Below are 17,110 nucleotides of genomic sequence, written 5' to 3' on the forward strand. Positions count from 1 at the left end.
AATTAAAACTAAGCTCAAAGCATGCTATATTTTATAAGTAAATTAATATTCAGTCCTTCACTGGCCTCCTCTTAAATATGAGCTTTCCAGTAATAGCTGGTGCCTCAATCTCTCCTGTAGAATAAAGCTTTATTTAAAAAAAAATTCCATTCATTCAACATCTCATATGGGGAGGGGGCAGCCAACTGATGATTGGGCCACTTTGTATTATAAGGTTTCTTGTTATTCATGTGTTTATAGGTTTGCCTTTCTAACAAGGTCATGGGGTGAAATAGCTATGTTTGTTTCCTTAGAACTTAACCAATACTGAGTCCTACATATTCTAAAGGTTTGAAAAATATCATTGATGGTTTTGGTGAGAAATGTTTACATTTTTCCAGTTTGCTAGTTAGAATTTACTATTGCCCAGAGTTATTCAATAAATTGAAAATAGAATGACATGCAAAAAATAATATAATGCAAAGGGAGGACATAGAGCACTAAAGTTTATTTCCTGGGGAGACTAGTGAGCAATGACTAGATTGTAAGTCTTTCAACCAGAAAATAAAGGATTCAGAATGATAAGGAAAGTTTAAAGAAAATAATATAGGGCCCACATATACCTCACATGGTACTAAATGACTCATAAAATGCAGTATTTTTTTACATAGTATGGGAAGTGTGCCATGCTTGTACCATTGAGTGTGGTACAGTACTTTGATCTGCAACAATATTCAACATTTGTGGCATAATAGCTATAATAGGACTATTCAGCTATTTTACATGGCAATAATCCAGTTCTCTCTCATCAGGATAAACTGTGAGGACAAATCCTTTCAAAATCAGAATTAGTTCCTTGTAGAAGAGTGAGGCACAATTATCCCTTAAATAGGAACAGCTGCAACATGGTATCGGCCTGGAGCAGAGCAGTGAAGTGTTTTTTCAATGCAATTAAATGGATTTTTTAATGCAAACTAATATTCTATAAAAAGTCAATTGGAAGGTGAGTAAGTGTGGAATTGCTGAGATGAAAGGAACAATCATTTTGCTTATGGGAGTTAATATTCCTGCCTTAATAAATGCTATTTTTGGTGAAAATGGATAATCAAGGCTCATACTTTCCCCAGAAGCAGGGCCCAAAAGGGAACCAGAGCAATACAAAGCAAAGATCATTCTGGATAACTTGTACCCTGTGTGTCTTATTTTGAACTGTGTTCATAGCTATGTTTTGTTGTTGTTTTTCAAAAAAGGATATGGTGAGTCAACAGCCACACTTCAATTTAAAGAGGAAAGGTAGACTTTGGGTGGGAAAATATAAATATAACTCATAGGACTTATATTAGTCAGCGCCTATGTTCAGAGAGACACAAAGAGGGATGGCAACTTCGTGTTTTTACCGCAGAGATGATTAAAGGATTGAAAAATAAGACCTTTAGGAAAGATTAAAGGACTTGCCTAGAGAAGCAATGTAATATCTTCAAATTGTGTATCTCAGGAGTTCTCTCATAAACAAGGAGAGCACACCTCCTCTGCAGATAGGACGCAAGGAAATGGATGTAACACTAGAGCACCGAGTTTAGTCACATGTGGAAAGAATTTTCCCCAGTGATCTTTAATGCAGTGCCGAGGGAGAGTGTGAGCTCTCCACAGGACTAATTTTAAAATCTCTGCACCCAGTGAAAGTTTGTCAGCTTACCCATGACCATGGACACCCCTCCTCTTCTTGACATAAGCCTTCTCTCTATGTATAAGATCAGCTGGGCAGAGGGATTGAACTGAGCTCTAATTATCTAAAGGGTTTCTTTGCTCATACATTTTGGATAGCCTAAAGTGAAGTTCATCCAAACAATGAGCCAAGATGTCTCTTATAGTTCTTTGAAGTCTAAGATTTTTATTTTTTACATTACATTTTGTTCCTGAGCATTTTCAAGGAATTTGGTTACAAAGAAAAATAGCAATCATTTTGCTATGGGAGTTAATATTCCGACTTAATAAATGCTATTTTTGGTGAAAATGGATAATCAAGGCTCATACTTTCCCCAGAAGCAGGGCCCAAAAGGGAACCAGAGCAATACAAAGAAAAGATCTGATTTTGCAGGCAAAATTTAAAATGTGATATAACCTGGGAATTAAAATATTAAATAATTTAGTGTTGCTTTAAATTAAAAACAAAAAAGGATACTCTCATATGATGGGGATGGTCTTTTAGGATGAGCTCAGAGACAAAGATGAAAGAAAAGGTATCCTCATGCTTTCCTATAGTATATTTTCATGAGTAGACTTCATGTCACTAATGCAAAAATCACACTTTAAAGACAGACTCCCACTCAGTTTGACAGTTTCAGTGAATGCCCACTCCTCCCATGAAATCTTCCAGCATTGATTAGGTAAGTGACTCTTCGCCCTCACCCTGCCCAGTTTTCACTTGTAGTTCCTGCTCTCCGCCCTGATTAGGTACTCACTGCTTCCTTCCACTATAAATCCACTTATGCTTGACCTTTATATAATGCAATTACTTGTCTATCTATGTATTGCTTTAATGTTTCCATTTCATTCCTAACGGCGGTCCAATAAGTCTGTCTCTATTAACATGTTTGATGCTGATTATAAGCTCCTAAAGGGAGAGGATAGAATCTCCTTAAATTGGACTGATGGTCTGTATATCTCAATTCCTTTTTTTAAAAAAATTGATTTGAGAGAAAGTAAGGTGGGGCGGGGGGGAGAGAGAGAGAGAGAAACATAAATTGGCTGCCTCCCATGGCTTTTTCTGATACCAAAACATACCAAACCATTTGCTCTCCCACAAATAAATAGCCACATGTGCTTGCCTTATTTTCAAGCATTTGCACTTACTGTTCCCTTGGTCTAGGAAGACCACATAGTCACATGGCAGGTCCTATTACCTTCAAGGGACAAATCAAATCTCACCTTAGCAAAGTTGTGTTAAGCCCTCCTCCCCCAACAGATACACTGTATTTCTTCATTACTGTGTTGCAAGGATCCTATCATCCTATGTAATAAAAGGCTAATATACAAATAGACCAAATGGCGGAACAACTTGAACAACCGAACAACTGGTTGCTATGACGTGTGCTGACCACCAGGGGGTGTGTGCAGAACATGGCGGGCATCGACTGCGGCGAGATGGTAGAGCAGGTGAGCGGGTGTGCCAGACCAAGGCAGGGCTCCAGTCGCTGTCATTAGGAGAGCCTCTGGTGGTTACTGAAAATTCATTGTTCCGGTGTGCTGTGGTCCCTCCTGGCGCTCACACCCACAGCCAGCGCCAGTCCTGATCACTCAGCACCATCAGTGGGTGTGAGTGTTGGTTGCCAGCCCTGATAGCCCTGGAGGGCTTCTCCACCCGCCCCTGCTCCTGAGGGGCGATCGGGGCAGCAGCCACTGCTCGCACCTGATGATGCCAGCCCTGCCGTCAATGGGTGCAAGTGGGACTGGTGCCAGCAGTGAGTGGGAGCGGGAGTGGCAGGAGCGGGGCTGCCAGCAGACAGGGGACCGGGGGCCACAGTGAGAGGGACTGGGTGGGGCCGTGGAGGATGGGCCGAGACCTGCCCCTGTGCCGACCACAGCCTCGTGGCCCACAGTTCCTTTCAAGACCCCTCGTCCTATATAATAAAGAGGTAATATGCACATTGGTCCTAACGGTGTCACAGTAACAACCAATTTGCATATTGACAGACCAGCAGGAGGCTACGCACACAGCAGGGGACTTGCATGAGGCTCGCTTCCCTGCCCCCGGTGCCGGAGTCCTCTTTTTCTCTTGGGTGCATGCGCCTGACAAACACCCCCGCGACACTGCACCCTGTCTGAGAGCACTCTCTTTGGGGATGCCACCAACCCCCGCCCCCCGAGGTTGGGGGGATGAGGGGTGACACCTGCATGGCAGAAGGCCGGTTCTTGGGGCGCGGTCAGCAGATGCCAATGGGGGGGGGGTGAACACATGGGCGGTGACCCCTGGGAGGGGTCACACATGCAAATCGAGAGGGTGTGGACCCAACACAAAGGAAGGGCCCAGGCGAGGTGACTGAGTGGACGTTGAGGTAAGGCACCAGACTTGGACAGACCACCGGGTAAACAACGTGGGGATCACACCACCACAGACACACAGGGTGGCCCCGCAATGCCCGAGACACCGGTTGATCCTCCCAAGTGCACAACCCCAAAGCCTCCTCCCGCCGCGCGGACGTGGCCCTGCCACCGTGGAGACCACAGGCGACCCTCACACCACAGGGAAGCCACTGTGGCTTTCTCCAGCCATCCATCCATTCATCTGCCCAGTCTGACCTGGACGGGGGCTCGCATCCTGCGCAGAATGCCCCCCAAGGACAAGCTGGGCCCTGACCGTGCCTGCGCAAGCACGCCTGTCACTTGCGAATTCTGGACAGGAGTGAAGAGAGAGCTACTCAAGGCATGGGAGCAGGCACCCTGGGGGGTGGGAAAGGCCTCTGGGTCCCCCCCCCCCCCCCTCAGCATTCAATGGGAGAAAAGCCTCGCGCGTGCACGTAACGCAGCAGTCCCCACGATGGACGCTGGCCCCAGTCCAGCAGGACCCTCTCCCAACTCGGAGGGGGAGGCGTGGGCCACGGTAGGCAAGACACAGCTGCGTCCTTGCTTGGTCCCTCAAAGCTGGTGCAAGAGGGGCCCGAGTGCCCACACAGAGGTGGCTACAGGTCCCAGAGAGGAAAGAAGTCAGTACTAAGACAGGATGAAAAGCATAGAATTTTAAATTAGCCTACAAAAAGAGTAAAAGAGTGAGGGAGGAGCGGGGAGGATGGGGAAGAAGGGAAGGAGGGAGGGAATAACTTTATAAAGGAGTCAGTAGAGAGCAGAGTTAAAGAAGGAAAGAGGATGTATGAGTGAACTGTATGAGCTATAACGAAAATCAAGTATAATTGTGTACTGGGGACAGATTTTAAAAGTAGGAGTCAGAAAAAAAAAGATAAATGATAGTGAATAATTAGGCAGGCAGCAGGGAATGGCAGTTAGGGGGATCAGGCTGGCAGGGGAGGGCAGTTAGGGGGATCAGGCAGGCAGGGGAGGGCAGTTAGGGGGATCAGTCAGGCAGGCAGGGTGGTTAGGGCAGGCAGGCAGGTGAGCCGTTAGGAGCCAGAGGTCCCAGATTGCGAGAGGGATGTCCAACCTAAACTGGCAGTTGGACATCCCCCGAGGGCTCCTGAATTGGAGAGGGTGCTCCCGGATTGGTGAGGGACCCCCCCCCCAACCCCATGCACAAATTTCGTGCACTGGGCCTCTAGTATATAATAAAAGGCTAATATGCAAATCGACAGAAAGGCAGAATGACTGGTCACTATGGCGCGCATTGACCACCAGGGGGCAGATGCTCAACGCAGGAGCTGCCCCCTGGTGGTCAGTGCGCTCCCACAGGGGGAGCGCAGCTCAGCCAGAAGCCCTGAGCCAGGCTCATGGCTGGCGAGCGCAGGGGCTGTAGCAGGAGCCTCTCCCGCCTCCCTCCGCGGCAGGGCTAAGGATGTTCCTCTGACGGCTTAGGCCTGCTCCCCTTGGCCTCTAGTGCACCAGGCCTCTCGTTTGTTTATAAATGATTTCGTTTTAAATTGTATCTTAATCAGCTTTGTACTTCTAATATCTGGTATAGAAATGAGAACAAAAAGCTAGGTTTTTAAAAAACATATTGTTTTTAGTTAAACCTTTAAACTTTAGCACCCAGCCCTCCACTCCCCTTCCCTCTGAAAGCTAGTTTTGAAAGGGCAATTTTTTTCTAATTTCAAGGTGTTATTTCTAATTTTAGATGTTATTTGGGAGTATGTCATTTTTATGGTGAATACAGTAGTTTAATAAAAGATTTAGCCACTTCCTTAGCAGTGGTTTATCTCTCCCTCAGAGAAAACCAGAATGGGTTTTTTAATACAATGATTGAAAAGGTACACTGAATCTTCAATTTAATTATTTCAATTTCTGCAAAAAATAGGTCTTTCAGAAAGGCTGCCGCTTGGTAAAATGTGATAAAGTCCCAACACATTCTTAAAAATTATAAATTAATTTATAAATTTCCATTCAAAGTTTAATCTGTTATTTTCACAAAAGAAAACTCATAAGGTTGCTTCCTATTGATGTAGTATCTTTGCATCTAAACCTTCAGCCAGTGTTGAATCTGTTTCTACTAGTAGAAGCTTCCAGAGGCTTTTGGTACATATCAGGGAAGGTCGCCTATTTTTATTGATTTTGGAGCTAAGGGAGGACTCCACAGCCAGTATTCTAGATCCCAGCTTAGATTGCTAGTCTTTCTTTTCTTAATTTTTGTGTTTCTACCTGATCAGATCACTTCATATTCTTTTAACCTGGTTTGACTTTTGCTGGCTTCCGTGTGTTTGTTTCGTGGGCAAGGCCTTGCCCCCACTTCCTCTTGTCTTCATTACCCTCTGGCTTCTGTTTTCATCTTAACTGACACTCCTCCCTGAAACTCTTCCTGGACCTTCCACCTGGATCTGGGCTTTCCCTGCTCTCATTCCTGAAGCCCTTATTGGCGATTCTTTGATGAGACTTCTCATATGTCTCCTTGTGCTACAGTCATGTGTGTTGTTTAATATCTCCCTTCTCAACAAGTTGTTGGGGCAGGATAACCATATTCTGTTCACCTCAGAGGCAGGTAGCAGGGGAGGGCAGTTAGGGGGATCAGGCACAATTTCGTAAACATAACAAGCGCTCAATCATTCATTGTTTAATTGAATTGAATCCAGGTAAATTGTTTCTCCTCGTTATGTGTGGACAAGATAATTATAGCAAGTTCACCATCACAGTAAGCAGTAGAGCCAGGATTTGAACATGGGCAGTTTACTGCACTTTGCCCCGGGGCTTTGCTGCCTCTACAATGGAAAGAATAGCTATTGGTCTGCCTGTATAAAATAGCTCTAATCAATAAAACATAAAAATTCTCCTAATGAGACTGAACATTTTCTCCGTGACAGTATGTGAGGGGGGAAAAAAAGTATTCTGTCTGTGACATTGATTTCAAAGAGTGAGAGCATATTTAAGAGCATCCCTTTAATAAACTTATTTGAGTTTCTCAGCTATTGGCTATCTGAATTCTTTCAGGACCTATATATACAGGTGTAAAGACAGATAGATATAATCGCATTTACTGTATACTATTGGACTGAGGGGCACAATGTGAAGACCTGGACAACTGAGACAGGCTCAGTGGCTCAACGGCTGCCAAGGTGAATTCAGAGCCAAGGATATGGGATTTGTAATAAGCCTGGCCTGGAGCTCAGGGTCTTTGGGCTTCAATAAGCTAGACAAAATAAGGGAGCTGCAAAACATCTCTTTCATCTCAGTGTTGGGACTTGAAAATTAAAAAAGGGAGTCTAAATATAACACTAACTTAATCTGTTCCCACATAAAGTAACCACTTATTCTAATTGAAAGCACTATTGTCTTTATTTGTAGAAGGTGAGAAAGAACTGACAGAAGCAATGAGGCAACATTGAAGGCCCCTTCTGCAGTTGAAGATACATGTCAACCAATGTTTCTTTGGTGGCTAGGCCTTTTCCGGGGACAGAAACAGCCCAGAGTCTCTTCTCTAATGCCCGGTAATAGCTGTGCCAAAGTTCCCCTGAATTATCTGCAATTGTTCCTTGTTTGCAGTTGAGTTTACTTTATTTCTACCATTTGATGTCTCACATCAATGTGCACTTCTCCACAATCTTGTTGGAGAGCTACCTTTCAGCTCAGCAGTGCTCTGTTAAAAGTATCTTAAGTAGGTTTTCTACTTTACAAACCAGTATACAGTTTCCCGTCTCTAAAATATTTTGAGTATGTGAGGTTCTGGCAGGATAAAGAGATGACAAACCCGATTAAATAATAACCGTTATCAATGATCAGACAGAAAAGGAATCGGACAGATGAAAACTCGAGACCACGTTGGTCTCTCTCTGTGGCGCTTGTCCATGGAACTTACTGGAATGTTGGCCCCCTGCTCCAGACTGAAAGCAATCACACCAAAACAACTCCAGCGAGCAAGCTTGCCTTTATATTTGGTCGGGCAACTGCAAATAAAGGTAGGTCTGTGGTTTCATTAATCTGGCTAATTAAGTAAGCTTACAAGAATATTGCATGTTGAGGAATATTTCCTCCCCCACCGCCCCCCCCCCTTTTTTAAGATGACACTATTTGGCTTTTTTTTTTTTTTTTTTTTTTTGGTGTGTGTGTGTTTAAACTACCACAACGCAAGCAATAGTTTCTTGCACTGGGAATAGAAAATCCACTTCGAATCTCCTGGTTAGTGTGTACTTTCTGGTGGTGGAGAGGATGGCAAGGAGATTAAGAGCCCAGGTTCTGGTATCCACCAGCCTGGGGCTAAACACAAGCACTGCTATTTGCCAGACGTGGGGAGTAAATCCATCTTTTGATCCTCAATATGACAAGGATGCTGATAGAGCGCATAGCTTATGTAAGTAGACTCACAAAAGCTGTAAAGTTTATTTACACGAAGACTAGGCACTGGTTTAAACTCCTTATAGGTATTATGGTATCCTAATTTATTGGAGAAGAATTCGGGGCACAAAAAGATAAAGTGGCCAAGCAGGGAAGACCCACAGTGGGTAGGTACCAGCCAGCATTCCAGCCCAGGCAGGCGCCTCTCCACGTGTACTCTCCTTCGCTATGCAACTGCCTTTTCATAAGCAGAGCCAAAGCAACTCCGCTGCCTCCAAGGCCCACAGACACGTGTGCACTCAATATGCCGAGTGCTCCTGAGCTGTGCCCCAAGGCACAGGGAGCCACCCAGGGTTGGCAAGGGCCCACAGTTCACCACCTGCCTGTGCAGGTCCTGGGTTGGGCGTCTGGGAGAAAGCAGAGACCAGAGGCTAGAGCTGGGCCTCTGCCACCTTTCTGAGCCTGCTCATCTCTGAGCTTTTTCTAGAAACCTGGGCCGGGGGGATCAATTTTCTTTCCCTCTTTTTCTGTACTTGAGCACCTACCATGCTATCCTTAACCATAATCAGCCAAAGAAATAAAGGAATACTACCGAGGCTGCTTTCAAGACTCTGTGGGCAGGGAGATGCTGATAAATATGTCTCTTGTATTAGTTAAACATGTTTTGTTGGCTCACCTGATGTTTCAAGATGCCCCACAAATAATACTCTCATTGTGAAGTCTTCTCTCACCTCCTCGCCCCAACTTGAGTGTTTGTTCCTCTATGATGTCTTCCACATGCTGCTATGAATTAGATACACTGCATTGGGGACCACTTGAATATCTCATTTTAATTTAATGACCCCTTTAAAGACTATCTCCAAATACAGTCACATTTTGAAAACGGGGGTTATGACTTTAACATATGAATTATGGGGGACACAATTCAGCCCATAACAAAGATATACAAAAGATATTGATAGATACACAGATATATACTTGATACACAGAGATATGCTTCAGAAATAAACTAAGTGGAATAAACTCCAATTTGTTAGCAATGTTTACCTTTAGGTTTGGAATGGGATAGAAATTGGCTTTTTTCACAACTTTAAAAGATCTGGAATTATGCATGACTTGTTCCATTTTGAGTTTTCTAGGATTTCTAAGGAATAATAATAACATCTACTAGAAATATCACATAAAGAAAACATCTTCAGAGACACAAACTGATTAGATATTAATCATCAATGCTGTTCCTAGTTCTAGAGACACAAGAAAACGACACTTCCCAGCTTCCCTTGCAGTTACATTGAGCCTATGTGACTAAGTTTTAGGCAAACAAATGGGTAAGAGACAATAAGCCACGTCCAGGTTTGGCCTTAAAGTATCTCCCATTATCTCCATATCATAATTGTTTCTTTCCTGGGCAGCTTGTTGAGTAGAGAGGATGTAGCGAAGGAATTCCGAGGCCACTCTCTGAGGTGGGAGGAGCATGTGGGGGAGGAGGCTGGGGTTCCTGAGTAACTGCGTGGAGCAGAGCTATTCAAGTTGGTTGTCTGACCCATATCTGACTCTCTCTGTGTTAAGCCACTGTGTTTCAGTGTTATCTGTTCCAGCAACTGGCATTAATTACTCTGACAAATATGTCACCAATACTAGCCTCTTTCTAAATAAAGTACATTTAGTTTATGAGAATGAAAAATGTATGCGCCCTTTGAACCAGAAATTACCCTCCTAGGAAAAAACTTTTACAATTAAAGCCATGAATAAACAAATAAGTGCTTGTAAAGATATGCTTGCACTAGGAAAAAGAAGTCAACTGTATTCTCACCTATAGAGAAATGGTTGAAGAAATTATGACACATTGATTTATTAAACCCTATGTAGACATTGAAAGAAATGCTACATATACTGACCAAGAAAGATGTTATGACCTAACAAACTTGGAGATAAATATAGCATGATTTATTTTTATTAAAGTTACATTTAAGGCTCTGATAAACTTAAGGAAAATTTAGGAAGAAAAAAAAATATACAACTTTATTGGAAAAAATTGTTATCTGTTAGTAGATAGATTTCAAAAACAGCCCCAATTCTTTGCCCCACTCTTTTTAAAAAATTTTTTAAAATTTTATTGTATTGTTCAAAGTATTACAAATAGTAGTACATATGTCTCCTTTTTTTCCCCATTGACCTTCCCCTGGCCTCCCTAACTCCCTGCCCGCCCGCCCCCACCACCACTGCACATGCCCTCAACCACCCCCCCAGTATATTGCTTGCATTGGTTATGCTTATATGCATGCATACAAGTCCTTCAGTTAATCTCTTACCCACCTCTCAACCTTCCCCAGCCTTCCCACTGTAGTTTGACAGTCTATTCGATGCTTCTTGGCCTCTGTATCTATTTTTGTTCATCAGTTTATAATGTTCTTTATATTCCACAAATGAGTGAGATCATGTGGTATTTTTCTTTCACTGACTGGCTTATTTCACTTTGCATGATGCTCTTAGCCATACTCTTTGCAATACAACTTCGCAGTCCCTCCCATCAGGAGGGGGAGTCTGTTTCCCTTTTCCTGAAGACTGGATTAGCAGTGGCCTTTGCTTTGTACATTGAAAATGGTGGAAACTACAGTGTACAAGTTTCAAGCCCAGAACTCAAGAGGCCCTGCATTCCCGCCCCTTCCCCCGCCCCCCCCCCCCCCCCATCTCCATCTCTCTCTTAGCTGTGCCACCACCATTGGAACAAGCTCAGTTTAGTGTTCTGGAAGAGACCACCCAAGAGTATCAAGCTGACGAGAAATGTACAAGCAAACCCAGCTGAGATCAGAGGGCTGCCTTTTCCCCTTACCCTCCACCCCCTTCCTTTTTTTCTTTCTTTTCTCTCTCTCTCTTTTCACCAAATACACAATTTCTTCCATATTGTCAGATGGTATAGGGTACTCTGATAGCCTATCACATCTTCTAGGATTAGGCCTGTGATGATTGAGATCAAGCAAAACACTTGTTAGTTCTGGCAACCTACAGAGCAAATAGACGCTTCATGAAGCCAATGCACTGGGGAAAATAGTGTAAAAATGATCATAACAACACAAAAAATAATTTTCCTAAGTAAAACAGCTTTTGGGTGTATAGTCTACTTTTGTCCTGCGTTCAATGTTAGTGGTCCTATTGTTTGATGTGGAAATGTATATATATTGCCTTTGTCCTCCGGGGCTGGTTACACAGACAGATGAGCTTTGTGCACTCGTTATTCTTCTTGCCTGCAGCACACACGCTCAACTGACCCCTTGACTCTGGATGAAAGGCAAGGAAAGGTGTAAAGCTTTTTATCTGAGATTTGAAGGAACATCCTGTTGGGGATATCACACACTGAGATGGCCACCTTCTGCCCTAGCTGGTTTGGCTCAGTGGATAGAGCATCGGCCTGTGGATTGAAGGGTCCCAGGTTCGATTCCCAGACAGGGCACGTGCCCGGGTTGCAGGCTCGATCCCCAGTGGGGGGCGTGCAGGAGATAGTTGATCCATGATTCTCTCTCATCATTGATGTTTCTACCTCTCTCTCACTTCCTCTCTGAAATCAATAAAAATATTTTTTTTTTTAAAAAAAGAGATAGCCACCTTCTCACATGAGTGGCCTTCTCTCAGACGAGAAATTCTTATGAATAATAATTCAGTGAGAATACAAATGAAAGACTGTTCCAAGGAATGTAATACATGTAAAGTACCTTTTTAGAAGGCAAAGGTAAATTTCATAAGAATCTGATGAATACAACTAAGAGAAAAGCTGGTGGTTTTACCAGTTATATTAAACTGCAATAGTTCATTAAATAATATCTCAGAATTCATTCAGGTGACAATTAGCAGATCCTCTCCCAGAGATAATGGATACAAGTAATGGAGTTGAGCAAGATGTTGGTATACCCCTAGGAGTCCTGAGGTAGAAAGACAATATTAAGTATAAAATAAAATCACTTAAAGTCATATTTCAATACACTATTTACCTTTTTAATGAAAGCATGAAATAACATTGAGATTCATTCTGATTCTTCAAAACCAGTGAAGAAGGATATTTTCTTTTGTACAGCAGCGGGTTGCTGAGCAGAACCCTTCATTTGCTGCTACATTTCCTTGCATCGTTATGTAATTGCTCCCTTGTATGCCAGCTTTCCATGGCCATCGAAAGATGCTGGACTGCTGAGCTAATCCTTAGTTTTAACACAATGCTGTGCTCAGAGGAAGATTCACAAATATTTTGAATGAAGAAATGAACAAACCTCCAAACTGGATAATTAAAATCTCCTGATATTCTTACAAGGGACTTGGTTAAACATATAGCACACTCAGTTCATGTTTAACCTCACGAGTAATTAGGAAATGCACATTAAATCATCAGCGATACATCACTTTTCACCTACCACACTGCACTGAATTGTAAATTGCTACAACCTTTTTAGAAAGCAATTTGGCAAAATGCATCAAGAGCCCCCAAAGAGTTCATACCCTTTGGTAGGATAATAACACAACCAAGAATCTAGAGATAGATTTTTATACAAGGATATTAGTTGTGACACTATTTATGTAACTATACAAATATTAAGATTTCTGAAATCTTAGTGTCTGAAAACAGAATTCTTAGCTAAATTATGCTAAAATTGTATGATTAAATGCTGTGGAACCAATACAATCACATGCTAGAAGAACACTTAATGACATGCAGAAAGGTTCAACTTAGCTTTTATATTCTGATTTTGTGTGCATATGAGAGAGAGAGAGAGGGAGAGAGACAGAGAAACAGTGGGTGGGGGGGGGGATAGAGAAAGAGATTGAGAGAGAGGGAAGAGAGATATTTTAGAAAATGCCCTCCTGGTATAGGCAAAAAATGTAAGCGCAGCTGAATAATATATAAACAGAAATATTCTTAATGCATGATGGAGCTTCTGTAAAAGATAAAACTTTTTTTAAAAAAAAGAGAATTAAAGGATTGAATTTCACAGAAAGGGCAAGAAAGGGAGAAATTATGTAATAGGTAATAAACACAGGCTTGGGAATAGCCTTGTGTAGGGGGTAGGAAATAAACCACAGGGCTGAGTAAGGCTAAAGTCAAATGGGAGAAGCTAACACAAAGAGAGGAATCACTCTCCCACCCCACCCCCCAATCCGTGGTAGACAGAAAAAAAACACACTCCCTAGAGACATGGTGAGGATGTATATCTATCTGGTCTTTGACTCTGAGTAAAGAAAAGCAAAATGGGAGGGGGGAAAATAACTTTCCTTGAGTAAAGGTATAAACGATAAACTTTGCTTACACTTACTGGGGTTGAAGCCTAAATTTACATTACGAGATGAGTCTCCAAATTCCTAAGATAGAAGTGTTATGTGCTGATAATGACCTCAGAACCCAAAGTTCTATTTGCCTCCCCTTCATCCTCTTGATGAAGGAGGGCTTCCCCATCCTAGGGTAATGAGGATGGCTGAACATTGGACACTCAACACTAGACAGAAAGACAGCAATTTCTTAGTCACATATACTCAGAGCCTGGGGAGCAGGACACTGCCATTCAGGGTCACACAGGGGCTGCACTTGAAAACAGAGTGAACCAACAGGAGCTGTGAGAGGCAGTCTCTGTAGTATTAAGAGGCTGGGATGCCCCTGTTTCCTGTAAGAGGATGCAATTGGCCTGTTTGAATAACTCTGCGGGCTCACAGGGGACTGATGCCTGCTATTCAGGGGTAAGTGGGCATTTTGCTTGGTCTCCGTGATAAGTAAGGTTGTTTGGCTAGGGAACCTTATCCAAAGGAGGGGAATGCGAAAGGAAAGTTTCAGTTAGGCCATTTGAAGCCCTTCGGATTTCAGATCTCAAGGCAGCGCATAATATTGAATCTTAATTCCAGGCCTTAACCACACCCAGAAGAAGCAAAAACACATTGTCTCTGGAGAAATGCATTTAAAAACCAATTTCAGAAAGTATCTCCAGACATGGGAGAAACTGAGCTATCTGAGTGAGAGTCATACTAGACCAAAAAAAAAATAAATTAAATAAATAAAAAAATGTAGAATCAGATCTTTAATTGCTAGATGTTAAAATTAGCTGAATAAAAATATAAAATAATATGTTTAACATGTCTTTAAAAAGATAGTATAAAAGAATGACAATAAAAAGACCAAAATTAAATAGTGAGATTTGATAAATAAGAGATACTAGATTTGATAAATAAAACAGAGATACTAGAAATTAGAAACTGAACAAACTGATTAAACAGTAAATTAGAAATAGTTGTAGAAAGAATTAGCAAACTGGAAGAGCTATCTTTAAAAAAAGAGAGAGGGATTAGGAAACTTGTATAATAGAGTGATATACTCCAATAAGTGTCTAGACAGTGTTTCTGGCTATAACAGAAAGATTGAGAGAGAAGAAATATTTAAACCTATAAATATTGAAAGACAATAAACTTTAAATTTAGGAAATCCAATGAATCATAGGGAATCACAAAAACAGGGTTAAAAACCAATGAGAAAGTCAACACAAGCCGGACAGAGTTCTGAGCAATTTACTTAGATTGCCTCCTTTATCATCACAACATGTGAAGAATTTGAAGCACAGAAAACTTACATAATGTGCCCAGGATTTCATGGCTAGCAGCTTATAGTTACAATCTGGCTCCTGTGTTCATGCTCTTAACCATTATATCTACTGCCTCTTGAAGAGAGGCTCAAGCAGGTCCATCTCAATGAAATGGCAAAATGTGCCCTCCAGTTGTGTGAGGCTTGATTGCTGCTAGCACATCTGTGGGTGGGGTTAACTCTCAGGCTGGGTGGCTGTGGGTTGGCCACGTCCACTGTGCATGAGCTGCTGTGTGGGGCTGATCCTATGAAGCAGAGTTTGTCCCAGCAGAGTCAGATACCTGTGGAGAACTCGCTTTGGGTATGCCACTTGTGCAGAACATTGGGTGGTGTTCTGCTGTGGTCTACAGTCAGCCACCTGGTGTGTTGGTTCCGGGGCCTCTTATGAGAGACTCTGGTAAGAGTGAATGTCAGAGACGCTGCTGGTGACCAGCTTGGGGCTACCTGTGAGGAACTACACAGTGATCCATGGTTGGTTGCTGCCTGTGCTGGGACTGTGTGCACGTTCGAGTGGCCACGATGTGAACCTAGGCTGGCTTTTACCAGTACCAAGCCTAGGGCCGGGCAGAAAAAGGCCCTAGGCACCCCAGCCTCCCCTGCCCCCACTTGCTGTCGGCCCATAAGACTCAGCCACTGAAAGAGCCTCAGGCGGTATGAGAATCGTGTGGGGCAGGGTCTCAGGGAGTTACTAGGAAGGGGCAAGTGGGAGTCGTCCAGTTACTACAGATTTAAAGTCTATGCCAGTTTTGCTGAGGCCGCTCAGCAAAAGTCTCAAGCTGGTAGGTGGGCAGGGATGGAATTGCTAGAAGACTGCCTTCCTGGTAGTCAGCAGGTGGTGGGGGCCTGGCCTTGGTGGTGGGCCTGTTCTAGCAGCAGCTGCCCAGAGTGGAGCACAGCCTGCAGTGGCTCTCACAGGCGAGTCTGAGGGCAGCTGAGACGAGGGGTTGGCAGCAGTCAGTCATCAGGTTCTGTTTGGGAAGGCAGACACCGCCAGCTTCCACCCTCCCATCGCACATGTCTACTAGGAGAGAGGAGTTACAGCAGATACTCAGGGGAGCCCAGCACAGGACTGGGACACTTGTGAGCTTCATCACCTAACATAGAACATGACCGTTTCCTGTCTATATTGGTGGGCTCTCTAGAACATAGACTCTAGGAGGGGAGGGCTTGGTTTCATTCATAGCTGTATGCCCAAGGCAAAGAACAGTGTCTGACATCTAATATTTCAACAAATATGCATCAAGTTAGCAAATAAAAGAATGTTGGTAGCTAGGACTCATGGTTTTTCCTATTTTTAATATGGACCGGGAATATGAGAGTTAATATCATTTTTGAAAGAAATTCTTTAATTTAGCTACATTGTTCCAGATTGCCAGTATGTATATAAAACACAGCCAAATGTTCCTCTCGATCTAGTCATATCTTATCAGTGTCAGCTGAACACAAAGCCTCATTGTTGAGATATTTTTTTCAAGAGAATTTTCTTTAGTGACACAGAAATCTGAAAATGGGAATTCTATCAACTTTAAGACTTTGTTAAAATGTATGAAAGTCTAAGTTTTGTTTCAGTGTAATTATCAATTAAAACTCCCAACCAAGGAAGTAATTTTTCCCCTGTTAAGCATGATTGAATTAGGAAATGTAAGGAAAGCACTTAACACGTAATAAGAATGTCACTGGGTAGTTTATTAAGCTTTTGGCTCTGATAGGCAGCCCAGAGAAGTCATTCTCTGTCTTCATGGATGAAAGGGCTGGAACTGACAGAATTCATGAGCATGAAAATGTCCGTGTCATGCTTTGTGGAAGGCCAGTTACTTCCACCAATTTCTAGTGCTGTTAGGAGGTAGCAGATGATCATTTTAAGAGGAGCTGTAAATACTCAGCTCTCTGTTATCTTAGTGTATGCCTGCCTGCGACATAGGAGGAAGTAAAGAGAATCTCCATTCTTGATCTAAGAAGAGTTATATGTCTAAACTATTTCAGAAGTACTTATATTATTGATCTGTCAGATTACACTTGCAGATTTGTAGCAGCTAGATCTAGCAGCTAGATCACTTACACAATCATATGCCATCAAAACAAAAAATATCCCATTAA

The sequence above is a fragment of the Plecotus auritus genome, assembly GCF_963455305.1.
Source record: "Plecotus auritus genome assembly, chromosome: 11".
NCBI lineage: Eukaryota > Metazoa > Chordata > Mammalia > Chiroptera > Vespertilionidae > Plecotus > Plecotus auritus.